This window comes from Henckelia pumila, chromosome 1 (assembly GCF_033568475.1).
Source record: "Henckelia pumila isolate YLH828 chromosome 1, ASM3356847v2, whole genome shotgun sequence".
Taxonomy (NCBI): Eukaryota; Viridiplantae; Streptophyta; class Magnoliopsida; order Lamiales; family Gesneriaceae; genus Henckelia; species Henckelia pumila.
In genome coordinates this window covers 22,876,618-22,898,137 of record NC_133120.1, presented here as the reverse complement: position 1 = coordinate 22,898,137, position 21,520 = coordinate 22,876,618, and positions in this window count along the sequence as shown.

Here is a 21,520-nt window from a genome sequence, read left to right as displayed (position 1 = left end):
GTGCATGTTTTAAGTTATTTTAAGCATTTAACCCATAATTAGTGATTTTCACGATTTATGGAAATTAATTGTTTTTGATCGCGTAGACGGGACCGTGGACGGACGAGATGACAACTTTATATCCAAATTATTTTATGAGTCTTTTTAGAGCCCAAAAATATTATTTTGAGTTTTATTTCCTCAATATTTTTAGTATTTAATTTTATATAGTTTTAGAAGTCCGTTTTTATTCAAAATAAGCCAAAATAATGACTTTTTATTATATTTAAAATTCCCTTAATTATTTATTTCGGGATTTTTAAATTTTTTATCAGATTTTAATTATTAGTTAGAGTTTTTAAGTTATATATTTCATAATTAAAAATCCCTATTAATATTTTATTATCCTAAAAACCTATTTTTAAATTAAAACCTTACCGTAATTCTACCCAAACCTCACACCTCCTAAGCTCTCAGCCGACATCTCCCCCTCTCCTTCATCTTCTTCATCGATAAAAAATCTCCAAGGCTCCATAGCCGATTTTTCTTCGAAATTTCAAGGTTGCTCGTCGTCCCGTCATCCCGGATTTGTTCTACACGCTCCTATCTCTTCCTTTAACGGTGCAAGGCATGTCCCTTTTTATTTTAACGTACTATATCAGTGTTTATACGTGTGTGTGTGCGTGAGCATCAATTTCCTTCAAGAATTTTCAGAAAAACGAGAGTTGTTATGGTTTTATGCGTTTGTTCTTTTGAATCTTGATCGTCTTCATGATTTTTCCTAGCCATGGTTCGTACCACTGCTGGTCGAAGGGTTGTAGGGCGTGTGAGGGTTTCCTAGACTCGAATGGCTCGAGTGGTGCGAGCCAAACGAGCCCAGGAAACCACAAGGTTCAGTCGGCTCCCTTGGATGCGCAGGCTAGGGTTTCGTGGAAGGGGGCTCGGGTGTTGGTCTGTGGGTTGCATGGGGCTGGGTTAGTGGTCAGGTTAGGACCACCCAGACGTGGGCTACGTCTGGGCGGCGGTGCTCCGGCCAGGGGCGGCCGGAGCAGGCCGGCAGCAGCCATGGAATGGCTGCTGCCCGCGGCCGAGAAGCATGGGGAAGGGGGGGGGGCGACGGGTTTAAGGGTTAGGGCTGCTTCCGGGTCGCGTCAAGGGCCTGTGTCGGGTCTGGAGGGTAGTGGGTCAAGTCGGGTTGGTCCGGGTCCGGGTTAAGTTAGTCGGGCTCGGGTATTTTTATTTTTAGGTTTTAAGTTTAATTAAGTGTTTAATGGGCCTAATTAAATATAAAAATTTATTTGGGCTCCATTAATTATTTTGGGTTGAGTTTAAATATTTTTGGACTTAATTAAATTAATTAAATGAGTCCACTAATTTTTATGGGCCTTGGGGCCCATGGAAGTTATTGGGCCAGTCTTTGGGCTTTTGGGCCCATTGGGCAAGAATAGGTTTTTATTGGGCCAGGAGTGTTTTAATGGGCTTTAATTAATTAATTGGGCTTAGAAATGTAATGTTGGGCTTAAGTATGTTAATGGGCCAGTCTCAGTGTTAATGGGCCAGATTTAAGTAAATGGGCTTGAGTGTTAGGGCCAGCAGTTCAGTACAATCCATGAGAAATTTGCATGTGTCCTGAATATATATTTAATTATTTTTATGTATGGAAGTTATTTTTAATATTTATATGTTAGTATGAAATTAAATTAAATATATATGAAGGACACACATTTTATTTAAGTACATGCATTCATGAAATAATTTTTATGCATGATTTAATGTTTAAGGTTGAGCAAAAGAAAATATTTTATGTTGAAAGTTGAAGTAGTGTGACAATTTAAGGGGGACTCGTCCCCATATGTGAACTATTGAAGGGCAGTTTACTGCCAATTTAAGAGGTGATTCGTCACCGCCACGTACGTTGGTTTCCACGCTGATCAGTATTTGATGTATGATTTAAGGTTATACTATGGATACAACCATGCGATGTTAGAAAATACTTTGCTCAACAATGTTTATGTATTATGTATGATTATGATATTTAAGTTAATTTATGTTATGTTATGTCATGATATTATTTTAAGCATGCTCATTCATGTATATGTTATGTATTAGTATTAAAGTGATTTAAATTATTTTAAACCCTTGTTATGTTAGCATGTTGGGCCTCGAGGCTCACTACACTGGTATGGTGCAGGTGAGTACGTGGAGGAGGATGTAGCTCCTACCGGCGGCAAGGACGTATGAGCAGACTGGCAGTGATCCCCCGTGACCGTTGTCTGAGTCTTTATGCATGTCTCGAATTTTTAGCATGTTACATTTTAATTATTTTCAGTGGTTGTGATTTGGGATATTTTATTTTAAGTAATTTTTAGTGCATGCAAAACTTTAATTTATTTCACTTTAGTCAGTATTTTATTTAACGCATGACTCAGATATTTAAATTATGAAATGTTAAGTTTTTGATTTGTTGCATTATTTTTTATTCAAGTTATTTATTTTTAAATCTATTTATTCGGTGCATATATGTATGGGCATGTATGTACATATTTTTACTTAGAAAAAATAAAAATTTTTCCGCATATTTATTTATTAATTATAGAGTTAGGGTCGTTTCAGATATACAGCTGATATGAATGTTAGATTGGTTATCGATGTGTTCGGAATCGCCGAGTTAAACCGATATGCCGTCGAACTCATGATTTGAAGTGATTTGCTATTGTTCTTGGACTAAGAAGTTGCTGAATTATTAGCTGATGATTCCTTGCTTGTTATGCTGTGATTTCAGTGTGTAAACAGGGCATTTCAACTCATTGATCTTGACTCCGAAACCGATACAAGAACGCACAAGGTTGGTAGCGTTTTGCTTTGACGTTTGGGTTGAAACTTGAGCAGATTTTGAGATAGGTTTGGTGGTTAACTTGTACAGATTTGGACAAGCTAAAAGACATCCTAAACATCACATTTGAAAGGTAAAAGTGGACTACTATTTGATTGGAATTACAACTCGAGATGGTTTGTATCGAGTTCCCCTAAATCACATACTTGTTTGCTTAATTGCTCTTATGTGCTTTCCTTTGAGTTGTTGAATAAGTCTTGATGTTAATGAATGTGATTTGAATGATATATATTGCATTCATCTTGTAAGACTTGTTCTTTGATTTCGAAATGAACGGAAACGTTCGAATAGACGATTTGAGGGATTGTATATGTATGGCCTGGGTGGTTGTTTAGCCTAGCGTCTGATTTACATATATAATGGCTTCAAAGTCTAGAGAAGTGAGATAAGTAGCCCCACCTCGATCGGGAGAGTCGGTGGATTAGTTATGATATCTACTTCTCGGGATCCCAACCGACGAATGAAGAGATGAACCTTGTTTTAAAACATGCATTGAAGTTATGTTCTTTATATCATGATCTTGATATATGTTTGTATGCATGTTTAGTTGCTTTTACTGGAAAATCTATTTCTCACCGGAGTTATCCGGCTATTGTTTTGTTGTATGTGTCATTGCAATAGGAGAGAGTGGAACCGGGCAAAAGCGAACGTGAAGAACAAAGGATAAGAAGATAGCGTGATGATCTGAGTGTAGATGGTTGTGTGAGCTGTCATGTTGTTGTTGAGTGTCTTAAACATGAGCATGTTAGAGCTACTTGTTCTAAGACTTGTTGATGAATAAGTTAGTATCTTGTTGTTGTATTTAGGATTTGAGAGATGTGTAAATCCTTGAGACAACATGGTGTATCTTGATCTTTATTATATAACAATGCTTCTTGCATGTTTTTTTGGAGAGCCTTGATTATTATGATTGTAATGCCTTGTCATGATTTAATTCTATCCATTGTATAGCATGTTAGAATGCATGTTAGATGTTGATATGGATTAGATCATGTATGAATCCTTGTATGAGTTGACCGTGGATGGAAATACTTGAATGATCTTAGTTTGACAGCAAAATGCAGTTTCTGTTCTGCTTCTGAACCTGTGCTCGCTCGATCGGGCTATTCTTACCGATCGAGCGAGGCTGTTATATCAGGAACAGAACACTTGAAGGAAGTGGCTCGCTCGATCGGTCATTTGTTGCAGATCGAGCGAGGCCACCACTCGCTGCACCCGAGAGTTTGAGCATTGTGCTCGCTCGATCGGTAGATTTTTACCGATCGAGCGAGGTGCTTCCTGTTTTAAATTTTTTTTTATTTTGTTTAGAAATTTATTATTGTCTATTACTTATGCTGATTCGATTTATGAGAGATTAGAACTTGGGTCGTCATAACAGGTGGTATCAGAGCAAGAAAATTCTGGACTTAGATAGACTGTGAATGGGGTAGATCGAGTCTTCTGCCTTACTTATTTATGGATTCATGTTATGAATTAATTACATGATTGAATTACATGTTGTAAATGCTAGCATGATTTACTTTCAAGTATTTATTACAAGATGTTGTATTTATTTTATTTGAAAGTATGATTACGATGATTAAAGATGCATGCTTACTGGAATATCGGAAATGATTAGAGGCATGTATTCTGATGATTTATGACATGCTACCTGATTATCTGAATTTATTGGAAGCATGTTTTATCAGAAGATTGTGATTATTTATTTAAGATTGAATCAGAACCGAGTCTTGATCAGAGGTAAGATGATCAGAGGAGGACTGAGATTGATTTGAGGATTATGGTGTCCTAACCATTTTGATAATCAGATATTTCTCGAAGACCAGGACGACCTCCTCTTAGACCACGGGCTCCTACTCCGATGCCAGAACAGACAGTTCCTATACATCTGCCGGAACAGATAGTGGTAACACCGATTGTGCCTCAAGCTACAGTCCCGAGTAATGAACAGGGAAGTACTTCAAGAGACATGACCGATATGACTGCGACTCCAATGGAAACACTACTGAAAAGATTTCAATCCTACAAGCCGCCAACCCTGAAAGGTACCGAGAATGCATTTGAATGTGAAGGATGACTTGATGATATGGAGATGTTATTTGATTCACTTGATTACGATGATGAGCGGAGAGTCAGACTTATTGGTCATCAGTTGCATGAAGTTGCAAAAAGCTGGTGGTTCACAACAAAGAAATCTCTGGAGCGTAGAGGAACTGTTCTGACATGGAATGTCTTCAAAACTGAGTTTTACCAATGCTTCTTTCCAGTGTCTTATCGTAAAGACAAGGGTGCCGAATTTGCTAATCTGAGGCAGGGAAACTTAAATATTGAAGACTATGTTGCAAAATTCACGATATTGCTACGTTTTGCTCCACATGTTGCAGATAGTGACGAGGCTATGGCTGATCAGTTCATTAATGGACTGAATCCTGATGTTTTTACATTGGTAAACACAAGGCGACCGAATAATTTTGCTGATGCCTTGAACAGTGCCAAAGGAGCGGAAGCTGGCTTGATACAGCAGCGAGGAGCTTCGTATGTTGCTCAGCCTCCGAGACAGTCACAACATTCAGCTCCAACTCCGCAATAGTCTTCTCGATTTGAAAGTGGTGGCAGCAGCAGTGGTAAGAAAGGATATTTGCAAGCTCGAGGAAAACAGTTTAAGAAGTCTGGGAGCAGTTCTTCGAGTTCCAGTGGCACGAAACCGAAGTTGGGAGTGTTTTGTAACAATTGTGGTGGAGGACATCCAACCGATCAGTGTCGAGGGATATCTGGGAGGTGCCATATATGCCATCAGACTGGCCATTTTGCGAGGGTATGTCCTCAGAGAGGTTTTGGACAGGCACGAGGTGCAGAGTCATCACGATCAGTGGCTCAACCCGCAAGACTCTTCTGTCCATTCCTTTCAACCGTCACCTCCACAGCAACAATCAAGGCCAGGAGGAAGTCAGACAGGCAGTCAGCCTCAAAGACAGCAGGCTCATGTCTTTGCATTGATGGAGGAACAGGCACAGGGAGCACCAGACGATGTGATTGCAGGTACCTGTTTTCTTTATGGTTATCCTGCATATGTATTGATAGATACAGGTGCAAGATTTGCTTCATTGCATGCTTTTCCTGTCGAAACATTACCTGTTGTAGTATCTGTTTCTTCTCCTTTGGGGAGGGGTCTTATATCGATTCAAACAGTTAAGAATTGTGTACTACAGTATTATGGTAATGAGATCGAGATAGATTGTTTTGTACTTGGTATGTCTGATTTTGACTGTATTATTGGGATTGATATGCTGAACAAGTACAGAGCTACCGTAGACTGTTTCCAAAAGATAGTGAGATTCAAGCCTGAGATGGCTGAAGAATGGAAATTCTATGGTAAGGGTTCACGTGCTAAGATTCCTCTCATTTCTGTATTATCTATGACCCGACTTTTGCAGAAAGGAGCGGAGGGATTTCTTGTTTATGAAGTTGACGTTTTGAAAACTAGCCCGAACCTGGCTTACTTTCCAGTGGTTAGTGAATTTGCGGATGTTTTCCCTGATGAGATTCTAGGATTACCTCCGTATCGTGAGATTGATTTCAACATAGAACTGATGCCAGATACTGCACCGATCTCTAAAGCACCTTATCGAATGACACCAGTTGAATTGAAAGAGTTGAAAGATCAGTTGGAAGATTTACTGGCCAAGGGATACATTCGACCCAGTGTTTCTCCTTGGGGAGCTCCAGTACTGTTTGTTAGAAAGAAAGACGGTTCAATGAGATTGTGCATCGATTACCGGCAACTGAACAAGGCAACGATAAAGAACAAATACCCTTTGCATCGTATTGATGATTTATTTGACCAGTTGCAGGGTTCTTCTGTGTATTCCAAGATCGATCTGAGATCTGGATATCATCAGTTGAGAGTTAGGGATTCTGATATTCCGAAAACCGCTTTCAGAACCAGGTATGGCCATTATGAGTTTATAGTTATGCCGTTTGGTCTGACGAATGCTCCAGCTGTATTCATGGCTTTGATGAACCGTGTATTTCAGAAATATCTCGATGACTTTGTGATTATTGTTATTGATGATATTCTGATATATTCGAAGAATTTGATTGATCATTCTGAGCATTTGAGAACAGTATTGAAGACTTTAAGAGCCGAGAAACTGTATGCTAAACTGTCAAAATGTGAGTTTTGGCTGAAACAGATTGTCTTTCTTGGACATATCATATCTGGAAATGGTATTTCTGTTGATCCAAGAAAAGTAGAGGCAGTGATCAGTTGGTCAAGACCAACACCTGTTCCTGAGATTCGTAGTTTCATGGGTTTGGCTGGGTATTATCGCCGGTTCATTAAAGATTTTTCTAGTATTGCGAAGCCGATTACTCAGTTGACTCAGAAGAATACTCCATTTTTCTGGTCTGATGCTTGTGAATCAAGTTTTCTGGAGTTGAAGAAACGACTGACCAGTGCACCAGTCTTGACAATCCCTTCAGGTACTGATGGTTTCACTGTTTATTGTGATGCATCTCATCGAGGTTTAGGTTTTTTAATGCAGCGAGGGCATGTAATTGCTTATGCCTCAAGACAGTTGAAGCCTCACGAGACCAGATATCCGATTCATGATCTTGAATTGGCCGCTATTGTATTTTCTTTGAAGATTTGGCGACATTATCTGTACGGGGAACATTTTGAGATTTATTCTGATCACAAGAGTCTGAAATATCTGTTTTCACAGTCAGAATTGAATATGAGACAGCGACGATGGCTTTATTTGCTGAAAGATTTTGATTGTGAAATTAAGTACTATCCGGGGAAATCGAATGCAGCAGCTGATGCATTGAGTCAAAAGGTATGTTCCTTATCCTTATCGACGATTGGTGTATCAAATTTGATTGAAAACTGTTGTCTATCTAGATTAGTATTTGATACGAATTATCAGCCTCTACGACTTTATCAAATTCAAGTTGAACCAGCATTGTTGTTGCGAATTAGAGATGCTCAGAAAAATGATCAGAATGTGCAGAACTTGATTGAGAAAGTCCGATCAGGGCATGTATCTGAGTACCGGGTTCGAGACGATCTTCTTTACGTTCACAATCTCCTAGTAGTGACTGATATTTCTGATGTACGTCAACAACTACTGAAAGAGGCGCATTGTAGTCGTTACAGTATTCATCCTGGTGGTAGGAAGATGTACAATGATCTGAAGACTCATTATTGGTGGAAACAGATGAAGTCAGATATCACCGATTTTGTGTCTCGATCTCTTAATTGCTAGCAGGTGAAGGCTGAAAGGAAGAGACCGCCTGGTTTATTACAGAGTGTATCCGTGCTTGAATGGAAATGGGATCATATTTCTATGGATTTCGTGACAAGATTACCTCGATCTTCTAGAGGCTGTGATGCTATCTGGGTGATTATTGACAGATTGACAAAATCAGCGTGTTTCATTCCTTATCGCATGACATATAGACACGACCAGATGGCAGAGATTTATGTAAGCGAAGTTGTTAGATTGCACGGAGTGCCGAAATCCATCGTATTAGATCGTGATCCTTGATTTACATCACATTTTTGGCACAGCTTACAGAGTGCTTTGGGTACTCAGTTACACTTGAGTACAGCTTATCATCCGCAGACTGACGGACAGTCTGAGCGTACTATTCAAACATTGGAGGACATGTTGAGAGCTGTAGTGCTTGATTTTGGCACTAGTTGGCAAGAATCACTATCTCTTTGTGAATTCTCGTACAACAACAGCTATCAATCGAGTATTGGAATGGCTCCTTTTGAAGCATTATATGGAAGAAAATGTCGATCTCCTCTGTACTGGGATGATATCTCTGAAGTACCTGACACTGGCCCTGATATGATACGTGATATGAATGAACAGGTGAAGCTTATTCAGAGAAGAATGAAGACAGCTCAAGATAGACAAGCGAAATATGCCAATGTTCGACGTCGACCTTTGTCGTTTGAACAGGGGAATATGGTGTTTCTGAAGATTTCTCCGTTCAGAGGCACCGTACGATTTGGCAAGTGAGGGAAGTTGTCTCCACGCTACATTGGTCCGTATGAAATTCTGGAGAAAATAGGCAATCTCGCCTATCGATTAGCTCTTCCTCCATTTTTATCTGGAATACATGATGTCTTTCATGTATCGATGCTTCGAAAATATCTTGCTGATGAATCTCATGTGCTTCAATCTGATGAGGCTGAACTTGACGAGACTTTGTGTTATTTCGAAAAACCAATTCAGATTCTTGATCGAAAAGAGAAGCAACTACGAACGAAGATTATTCCACTTGTGAAAGTTCAGTGGAGTCGTCATGGTATTGAAGAAGGAACTTGGGAGACTGAATCAGATATGATGCAACGATTTTCAGAGATGTTTCATTGATGTGAGTCTCCTTTAGTTTTCTGTTATCTGATATCTGTTATATGATCTGTGGATACTACTTGAGATTTCGAGGACAAAATCGTGTCTTAGTGGGGGAGAATTGTAACGCCCGAAATTATTTAATTTTGATCTTAGAATATTTAATTTGGGAATATTTGGAGTTTTGATTTAAATTCTAATATTCTTAAATTATTTAGGATTGAAATTGAATGGAATGAGAAATTGAGGACTGAATTGCAATTATTGAAGTCTTGAGGGGCTAAAGTGCAAAAACCTTATTTTTGAGTTGGACACTTGTTATTCTTGAGCTTATTCACGTGTAATAGCAGATTTTATCAGAATTGGTAGAGTCAAGAACCGAGAGCAAATTACAAGAACTCCAAGCTTTTTCCTCATCTTCCAATTTACATATCTTTTGATCCGGGTATCCGTTTTCGATTCCGAAAGATGTTCTGGAATCCTCGCAACAAAACCTTCGATTTGATGTACGTTTTCTCTTTGTTAATCAGGGTTTGGTAATTCGAAAATGACAGACACCAGACTTGTGTTTGAATTGTTGTTGATGAGCTTCTATCATTTGTAATATTGAAGTTGGGTCGAGGATTGATTGTTGTATCATGTTCTTATGATTTTCCAGCTATGATTCGACTTTTATACCTGCTGATATGTTGGGTTTGAGTTGATATACAGCTGATATGAATGTTAGATTGGTTATCGATGTGTTCGGAATCGCCGAGTTATACCGATATGCCGTCGAACTCATGATTTGAAGTGATTTTCTATTGTTCTTGGACTAAGAAGTTTCTGAATTATTATCTGATTATTCCTTGCTTGTTATGCTGTGATTTCAGTGTGTAAACAGGGCATTTCAACTCATTGATCTTGACTCTGAAACCGATACAAGAACGCACAAGGTTGGTAGCGTTTTGCTTTGACGTTTGGGTTGAAATTTGAGCAGATTTTGAGATAGGTTTGGTGGTTAACTTGTACAGATTTGGACAAGATAAAATACATCCTAAACATCACATTTGAAAGTTAAAAGTGGACTACTATTTGATTGGGATTACAACTCGAGATGGTTTGTATCGAGTTCCCCTAAATCACATACTTGTTTGCTTAATTGCTCTTATGTGCTTTCCTTTGAGTTGTTGAATAAGTCTTGATGTTAATGAATGTGATTTGAATGATATATATTGCATTTATCTTGTAAGACTTGTTCTTTGATTTCGAAATGAACGAAAACGTTCGAATAGACGATTTGAGGGATTGTATATGTATGGCCTGGGTGGTTGTTTAGCCTAGCGTCTGATTTACATATATAATGGCTTCAAAGTCTAGAGAAGTGAGATAAGTAGCCCCACCTCGATCGGGAGAGTCGGTGGATTAGTTATGATATCTACTTCTCGGGATCCCAACCGACGAATGAAGAGATGAACCTTGTTTTAAAACATGCATTGAAGTTATGTTCTTTATATCATGATCTTGATATATGTTTGTATGCATGTTTAGTTGCTTTTACTGGGAAATCTATTTCTCACCGGAGTTATCCGGCTATTGTTTTGTTGTATGTGTCATTGCAATAGGAGAGAGTGGAACCGGGCAAAAGCGAACGTGAAGAACAAAGGATAAGAAGATAGCGTGATGATCCGAGTGTAGATGGTTGTGTGAGCTGTCATGTTGTTGTTGAGTGTCTTAAACATGAGCATGTTAGAGCTACTTGTTCTAAGACTTGTTGATGAATAAGTTAGTATCTTGTTGTTGTATTTAGGATTTGAGAGATGTGTAAATCCTTGAGACAACATGGTGTATCTTGATCTTTATTATATAACAATGCTTCTTGCATGTTTTTTTGGAGAGCCTTGATTATTATGATTGTAAGGCCTTGTTATGATTTAATTCTATCCATTGTATAGCATGTTAGAATGCATGTTAGATGTTGATATGGATTAGATCATGTATGAATCCTTGTATGAGTTGACTGTGGATGGAAATACTTGAATGATCTTAGTTTGACAGCAAAATGCAGTTTCTGTTCTGCTTCTGAACCTGTGCTCGCTCGATCGGGCAATTCTTACCGATCGAGCGAGGCTGTTAAATCAGGAACAGAACACTTGAAGGAAGTGGCTCGCTTGATCGGTCATTTGTTGCAGATCGAGCGAGGCCACCCCTCGCTGCACCCGAGAGTTTGAGCAATGTGCTCGCTCGATCGGTAGATTTTTACCGATCGAGCGAGGTGCTTCCTGTTTTAAATTTTTTTTTATTTTGTTTAGACATTGATTATTGTCTATTACTTATGCTGATTCGATTTATGAGAGATTAGAACTTGGGTCGTCACATCTTCAATAAATTCCAGGTGATATCTCTTTCATCATGTACTATTTATTTTTATTTTAAAAAAATGTCATATTCAGGTTTGGAGGAGGGTTTATTATTATTTTTTTTTAAAAAAAAATTTAAAATTTTTTAAAAAATGATTTCTATAATAATATATATTTTTCCTTTTTCAATGGCAGAGTAAGGAGTCAAAAACTCCTGACACACATTAGTTTTTATTTATCATATTATCACAATAGATTAGATTTTAATATTCCGTATATATTTAAATTGCAAACTTCTAAGAAAATGAAGTCTTTTTGTATAGATTTTTATTTATTCTTCTTTTTTTCAATTTAATAGAAAATATGTAATTGATGGGATATAAGTTATAAATAATATATAATTGTGTGTTTTCAAATAACATATTTTCTAAAACTTTTATGAGTATATAATTAAAGTGATATTGATTGAATGAATAATAACATGTATAATTGAGGGAATTAATTTATAAAAGTGCAATATTTACTCACATAAATTTTGTGAGTGAGAGGTGAGAATTGAGAAAACAACTTATAAGCTTTTATTGATTATTAAGAAATGGTTGATTACTAGATTAAACCCATATAAAAAAAAAATTATTGTGCATATGAAAATTGGCTGCAAAGATTGTTTAAAGTTTGATTGTAAAGATGTAGAGTATTAATATCTCTTCTATAATTATCAATGTAATAGATTTACCTCATAAAAAATAAACAAATAAATAAACTTTGAAAAAAAAATGTGTTACATTTTCAAAGTTTATTGGAGGTATTTGGTTATGTAAAAACAATTTTGTAGCCAAGCAAAAAAGAAAAAAATAGAAAAAAGAAAAAAAAATAAAAATAAAAATAAAAACAAAATAAAAATAAAATGGGTTTATTCTTTGTAAATTATCCTATCTTATTTTAAATATTAGGTTATTTTATTGTCTGCTTTACATATTAACCATTTTCAATAAGTGTATAATTTTCTTCCAACTCCATGAGTATATATATAAAAAAAATCATAACCCGAGAGAATATGGAGTTGAGACTTTTACATTAAAATTCCTGAAAATATAAATGTTATAAAAATGATTTCTATTATCATTTTGATTATATTATTCTCAAAGTTTTTAGAAAATATTTATATAAAAAATTATATATATTTAATATTTTGATATTGTGTGAAATATATATGTATACCCCATCCAATTATATATTAATATATTAGTTGATATCAAGATTTATAAATAAACATATGATCTTCTTACAAGCATGTTTTAAAATTTCAAAGTTTGCAAATTTGAATATATATATTAAGGAATAAAAATCTAACTTGTGATTTTATGAAATTTTATTACTAAGGGACTAGTAATTAGCCGTTTTGGGGGTGTGATGAAACTTAAAATTTGTAATTATTTATATGTTAAAAAGTGTGTTTTAAAATTAAAGTTTAATTAAAATTATGAAGTTGTATTATTTTAGTGTTATGTGTTTATATTTAAATGTTTTACTAAAATGTTGTATTTTACTGTTTGCGCAGGTTTGGTAAAAATAAAATTACCCAAGCTACAAAGGTCATAATGGAGTAATCTCAAATCCTGTAGAATCACAAAAGAGGCATCTTCAACTTTGTAGAAGACAAAAAATTCCAAAAACTTCATTAAGATGATCAAAATAATCAAACATCAAAATGGAGATAGATTTACTTTTACTATGACCAGCTTGGAGTAAAAATATCATAAGTATTTCATATTTTATCCAAAAGGGGTGAATGAGTTTTCAAAACACATCTACAAACAAAGGGCTACGTGTTATATGTTTTGTGCAGAAGCAAAATCGGAAGTCTAAGGCATCAAACATGCCAATTAAATTTGGGTCAATGTATTGACATTCAAGGAGACAAGCACCCACCAACTTTACTATTCCATATTTAATGAGTCTTGGACCCTTGCTCTCATTTGGCCTATAACTAGATGTGTTGTATAAGATTTGTAGTGTGCAAGAGTGTAGAGAATTCCTCATTTGTAAAATAAATATTGTGTGTGTGAGAATAAAAGTTTGAGTGTGCAAGTTTCTCAAGTTCAAGTATGAAATTTCTTTTATCTTTATTCTTGAGTTTCATGTTCATGGAAAGCTAAATCTTTTTATGTCAAGATGAAAATGTTTCATTGTTGGTCAAGTAAGATTGTTTATATTTTGTATATTCTTTCCTTTTCTATTTTTATTTTTATTAATTGATCTTTATTTGTAGGTATAATTTTGGATGATTTGTTGTTATCTATTTACATCAAATGCTTGGTACCTTGAATGTGGTTACCTTGATTTGTTGTCAAATATGATACAATAAATACTACAATAATTATATACTATAAATATATGTATCTATTTATAATAAAGTCATATATATTATTTAGACGATAGCGTGACTCTGTCGGTTGTTCTAAATAATATATTGTGATTTGAACTAACTTTTACTTTCCGCAACTAACTTTTACTTTCCGCAACTAACATTTACCTTTCCGCAACTAACATTTATTTTCTCGCATCTAACATTTACTTTTCCGCATCTAACATAAAAAAGTCATATATTTTATTTAGACAATAGCGTGGCTCTGCCGGTTGTTCTAAATTAAATATTATGATTTGATCTAACATTTAATTTTATGTCAATTTATATTTATGCATTTATATATATATTATGGGTACCATGTATTAAATATCGGTTAATCTGATATTAATATAGTAAAAACTATATTATATGATATATTTGTACAAATATTTAATTATTCTCTTATGTTTATTTTTATTTTAGTTTCTTTTATTTATTTTTGTTAAGAAATCTTAAATAAACCAACAATGAACCTTTGAAGCCTTGACAATTTTATAATTTGTATATTTGAAGTTTTATAATAATATTTTCATCTATAATATATCATTGCTAAAATTAAACTTACAACATCCTCTCCGTGGATCGATCTCGTACTCACGAGTATATTACTTGCAGACAACCTACACTTGGGTGAATTATAATTTAAGTTGTAGCAGTAACATTCATGAAAATAATGATGAATTGGTTGACTCTTTTGCTCTACTCACAAAAATTTTCTCTAAACTTCTAAAGTGGGTAAAATATCAAGGTAAGTCATCAAATTTTCCAAGTGCTAATAAGTTTTCAAATTTTAAAAATTTCAAGAAAGAAAGCGGGACAGGAAGTGCAGAAAAAAAAATACAAATGAATTCAATGCAGGGCATGTGATGGATACGGTCATATTCAGTCTGAATGTGCCAACACACTGAAAAATAAGAACAAGGCAATGAATTTAACATGGAGTGATGTTGAATCAGAGGATGGAGAGGAAGAAAAAGAGGAGAATGTGAGCAACAATGTAGCCCTTAATGTACACACTAATATACCTGTAAAGGAGCCACTCAATAATGCATTCTATCCCAGACCCGTCGCATCAGATGTTGCAACAAGCATTGGAACACTATCAGTACAACAAGATTCAGAGACTGAATATGATTCAGATGAAAGTGAGAATCGAAGTGTTAGATAAGATGAATTCATAGGAGCCTATGAAGAAATGATAAAAATGTGGAAGGAAGAAAGTCAGAAGAATACGGAGCACACTGAGACAGTGAAATCACTTAAAGTAAAAAAAGATATCTAAAGAAATTGGTGATCCAACATGAATTGGTGGCCACTAAAAGTAAAAAAAAAGCTAGCTGAATCACTGGACAAACTTCATCTTCTACAAATATCATGCTCCGAAATTGGGATTAAACAAAAAGCCTCGAAATACAGATTTCAATAATAACCAGTCTTTTCATTCATAAAACTGAATAAAATGGTTTTTCATAAACTCGAAATTAATTTGTCTTTACAATACTTAACTGGAAATATCTAAACTTAATACATACGCAGCGGATTAATATAACTAAATGAGAACATAAAATATAAGGCCCAAAAATATTAAGGTCTTAATGACGGGATTTAAGAGTTAAATTCCGAATAAGAGTGAAAAGATGAATTTAAGAATTTATGGAAATTAGAGATTTCAATTTCGGGTCAAAAATATTTAATTTGAGGATTTTTCGGATTTTAAGATTTTAATATCCGGAATTCTTAAATTAAAAGATTAAAAATTTTCAAATTGATATTTATGGAATATAAGATGTAAATTCCAAGAGTATAAATATCAATGGTTGACTTTGAGGATGGAATCCGAGTTAGGACCAATTTGCAAATATTGAAAAGTTCAAGGATTAAAATGCGATGAGGTCCGAAATGATTTAATTTTAATTCGAGAATATTTAATTTGAGAATATTTAGATTTTAGAATTAAATTCTAATATTCTTAAATTATTTAGGATTGAAATTGAATTAAATCGCTTATTCGGGAATTGATTTGCAAATATGCAAAAGTATAGGGACCAATTTGCAATTAATGCATGCAAGTGGCATTATATAGATTTATATACATGGGAAAGGTGTATATCACTTTCCTGATCAGATTAATACGTGGGAAATCAATTCCCCAATTCCCATGGCCGATTCTTGCCTTTGAAATTTGATAAAAATTGATCCGCCTGGTAGAATTTTCGATTGAGCATATATTTGCGATCACAGCTCCGAGTGCTACGTTTTGACGTAAGTTTTATGAATTTCTACCATGTTTGAATTTTAAGTTTTTGTTAGAATTAATATTTAATTGTTTAAACATGTTCTAGTATATACGGCGATAGTATATCTAAGATGGATTGAGAAAAGATCGTCGTTTGAACCTGTTTATGAATTTTTGAAGATTATTTGCAATTCTGAAATTTAGGGGCTGCATATTTCGAAATTCATATGAAGAATTGAAGATGATATCATGTTGAGATTATAGTATTGATGATGTTATGCTTTTGAAAATATCGAATTCGATCCGTTATGCCGTCGGTTTGAATTCCGGTCACGTGATCAAGTTGTTAGATTGTTTGCGCCTAAATAAGAATTAAATGATATTGAAAGCTCATATTGAAGTATGTATATATCAATGCATTTCAGATTTGAATTGCAACATATAGATTTCGAGTCGGCGATCTCGAGAAGTTAGCCTTTGAACCAAGAAAGATGGAAGAAGGTTTGAAGCTAGTTTGCCTTGAATGATTGTAATGATTTGAGTAGATTTTGATAGAAGTTCTTTGATGTTATTTGTCCAGAATTGGAGCATCTAAACTCGAGATCGAAAGGTATGAATAGATATTAATAAGATGGGCAGAATAACTCGAGATTGTTTCTGATTATCGAGTTGCCTAAAATCACATACATGCATGTTTAATATATGTTGTTGTTTACGTTTACATAAATGGGATAGATTATTCAAGATAGAGATCTTCTTGAATTCCCAGAATATTTATGTAAATGTTTACTTGTCTTCTTTGATTTATATTAGTTTCTGTATTGAACAAGTTTTACGTATTTCATTTGATGCTTACAGATTTGCCGGTATCCTTGAGTGATTATATGATCATATGATTATATGATTGATGTGTTCAAGATGTTGTTTTTAGCTTATGTATGATTTGATGCATCCAGATTCTGTTGCATTCATCTTGAATCCTACCTTGATAAGCACAGAGGGCTGAATGGCCTAGAGTGCAGATGACGTTTGGAGAACTGTAGTCCAGTGGCATGGAATGTAGATTTACTTCCAGAGTCAGATGACTCATGGCACGGAATATAGATTTATTTCCAGAGCTAGATGACTCACTGTAGTTACACAAAATTCAGGGGAATTGAGATATTTAACACCACCTCGATTGGGAGAGTCGGTGGTCGGTTAAAGATTTTATTTTCCCGGGATCCCAGAACTATGATTTATTGATATCAGATTTGATAGCCTATTCCTTGACACATGCATTGCATTTATGCATTAACCTAGAGATTTCTATCGTTTAGAATATGCGTTTATAAATGCTAGCATGTTATTTATGACATTTAAGATTTGAATGAGTTTATATGCTTGGTATTATTTTATCATAGATGAACGAATATATTATCATGCTTTACCTGTTATTACATGTTTTGGAGATTTAAGATTAATTTGGCATATAGATTTAATATGCTTAAATAATGTATATTTATGTCGTTCATACTGAGATTTATTCTCACAGGAATTATCCGGCTGTTGCTTTGTTTGTATGTGTGCACTGCATCAGGTTGGGGCATAAGCAAGTCAGATGTGGCTTGAATAGCACGGGATTGAAAGATTAGAAGTGGAGACTCGGGTTTTTAAGCAGATGACACGTCGTTTATAAATTTTGGAAACATGTTAGAACAACAAGCACCTTTGTATATGTTGTTGTCGAGTATTGATTTATACTTGAGATTCATGTATTACAGATATGTAGATTGATGTTTAAATGCATGTCAATTATGTAGATTCATGTTGAAAAGCTTATATGATAGATTATATCATTTTTCAGACTTGAAAAGCTTGAGTTCTGAATTTTTAGTACAGGGCACGGACCCCGTGTCAAGGTTCGTGCAAGGGTCCAGGTGAACTCTCCCTTTCAAATCCTTCAATTTCGATTTCAGCCATGGGCACGGACCCAGTTCCAGAAGAGGCACGGACCCCGTGCCTTGGTCCGTGCAGGGTCCGGACCGAGGGCAATGTATTTAAAAAAAAATAAAATTTCTTTTAGCGACGTGTTTTTGCGTCGCCAAATATCCTGTATTATTTATTTGTTTATTCAGTAGACTAATATTCCGATTGAATATTTCTAGTTATTAATCGCCCTGTAAAATTAGATTAGCACCCGAGGTCCCCACATAAACTGACAGAAAATAGACATCAACAATTTTGTTGGTCTTCTTCACCAACCCCAGAACTGATCTTGCTCGTCATTTTCTATTTCCTCCTTGGTCTTATCTGAGATTGGTGATTCGGGTGGGTGAGTGATAAGGGTGTCACTCAGTAAATGAGAAAAAACTCCCAGCATTCATGTAAAATTATTTTGACATGATTTCTTATCAATACATATACAGAACATAACAGAGACATGAGACTTATTCTTCAGAAATATAGAAACATAACATCAGGCAGTGTACCAAGTTACTTGCAAATTTTGTGTCTAACTGATATCAGTCTCTTATATGGTATTCCTCTAAAGGGTTAAACCAGAGATTCAGAGATTCAGAGTGACATAATATATATTCTTACCACTTGTGAGACCTCGGTTCTAAACATCAATTAAAGGAGTAATAAAATTAAGCAAGCATTAAAAGCCAACACACTTTTTTTTTTTTTTTAAAGCAGAGCCCGCGCGGCCGCGCCTCATCAGGCGCGGGCGCGCACGGTGCCCTGGCTCATGCGCGGCCGCGCCCTTTTGAGGCACGGGCGCGCATGACGCCCTGCCCAAAAAGGGGTGTAGGCGCGCGGGCGCGCCTCCCTGGCTGCTCCGGTGCTAGAATCGCCAAAAACGAGAACATCAAGCCATACAATACTCCGAAACATAAACATGCGTTACAACTTGGTTCCTCCATTTAAAATAGGAGTTCTGGAGTTCAACAAACAAACCAAAGTCGAGATCATGCAACAACAATAAAATGATGAAGTTCGATAACTAAACATGTTCTAACATATACTATATTGACATGCTGGAATCGACTTCTAGATCGAGTCTCACTTCTACATCTTTACCTCAAAGCTAACCATGCCTCTTCTGACTTGGTCCTGCCCCACCTGTTGCCTAGTACACATACAAACAAAGACAACAGCCGGATAAACCGGTGAGAATAATATTCCCAGTAAAAGAGACTAACATGCAATCAAATAAACATATCAAATCATACTATGAATTCATTCTTCATATTATCAATTAATCCATTCAAGTACTGAATTAAAATGATATGCATGTCTTTAAAACTTCTGTATTATCAGACACAGATAATCAATTGGAATTCTTCTTCCTTTCTTTGGTTTAAGATCCCGAGGTTAAAATATCCTACAATCACACCGACTTCCCTCTCGAGGTGGACGTGGCATGATTTAATCCTCTAGACTCAAGGGCATTATAGTGAGCTACTCGACAAGGTAGTAAATCGCCTACCAAGATACTCGACTCCAATCCCTAGATCGTCTAATTCAATCTGAATAAATCAAGTCTCAATATGAATGCATATGTAATCTCATGCACTCAATATACATTCAATCATATAATCAAATAAGCAGTCAAAATATGCAGTATGTGATTTCTTCTAGGACACTCGAATCAATCCGGATTCGAGTTAATCGTCCTATTCCATTCCAAAGTCATATTATACCTCTTCTTTGACGTTCCAAAACTTCAATCTAAAAACAACAATTCTTCGATCAAAATCCAAGTCAAGTTAAATCAATAGATAAAGAAGAACATCGATACTATACCAGCTCAACTCTTCCAAACTGATCCAAGCTGCAAGGCTTGCAACTCCAAAGACTTCAAATCAATCTATCAGAAGAAGTCATAGCGATCAAAATTGTTATCAAAACTCATACTAAGCTCGGTATAACTCAAAACATCGAAATGACATCCAAAACTCAAACTGACGGCATAACGGCTATAAACTGAACAAACCGGAAACGCAGACATCATTTCAATATCGATATCAATACGACTCAATGCTAATACAACAACAAAAGCTCAAACCCAACCAATCTCAAAACTCAAACTTTCGAAATTAGCTTCCAAAAATCAAAACAAATCCGAATTTCGCTCTAATTCAAAACCGACAGATAATAAACGATCAAAACTTTTTCAAGAACAACATACTCGAATCTCGAACGATTCTAACAACATCCAAAAACTAGAATGTATCCGATCGTAGAAAAACTTACGATATAACGGAGCTCTCGTAGTAGTGATCGATAATCTGCCTTCAGAAATAAATTCCAACGACCGGATTGAGCTCGGACTGAAATCAGAAAGCTTGAAACACAAAAGGGGTGATTCAATGGAGTCTTCTCGGTTGGGAGGAAGATGAGGAAGCTTTTTGCAATCATTCTAAGTGTAGATAATATATAAAACCCAATAATTGCGTTTTAGTCCCTGAAATTTACAAATAACATCAATTAAGATAAAAACGGGGCGTTACAATTCTCCCCCTCTAAGAAAAGATTTCGTCCTTGAAATCATCGATATCAACTCATAAGAATATAATTAAGAATTCAATTACAAAATTAAGAACTCACATCAGATGAATAAATCAGGAAATCTCTGTCTCATGTCAGATTCTGTCTCCCAAGTCGCTTCTTCGACTCCGTGACGACTCCACTGAACTTTTACCAAAGGAATCAATTTGGTTCTGAGCTGCTTCTCCTTTCTGTCAAGGATCTGAATCGGTCTTTCAAAGTAACTCAGAGTTTCATCAAGTTCGGCTTCGTCAGGCTGAAGCACATGAGAAGGATTGGGATGGTATTTCCTCAGCATCGAGACGTGAAAGACGTCGTGAATACCAAATAAAGAATGAGGAAGTGCTAAACGGTAGGCTAGATCGCCTATATTCTATAAAATCTCATACGGACCGATGAATCTCGGTGCCAACTTCCCTCTCTTCCCAAATCTAATGGTATCTCTAAATGGAGAAATCTTCAAGAATACTCGGTCACCCTGATCAAAAGATAGAGTTCTGCGTCGGATGTTTGCATACTTCGCTTGTCGGTCCTGAGCAGTCTTCATTCTCGATCAAATAATATTCACTTGCTCAGCCATATCACGAATCATATCTGGTCCCAAGCCTGGGGACTCAGACATCTCATCCCAGTACAGAGGAGATCTGCACTTCTTTCCGTACAATGCTTCGAATGGTGCCATTTGTCTGGAAGCTGTTGTTGTACGAAAACTCAATGAGAGGCAATGAATCTTGCCAAGTAGTGCCAAAGTCAAGCACCACT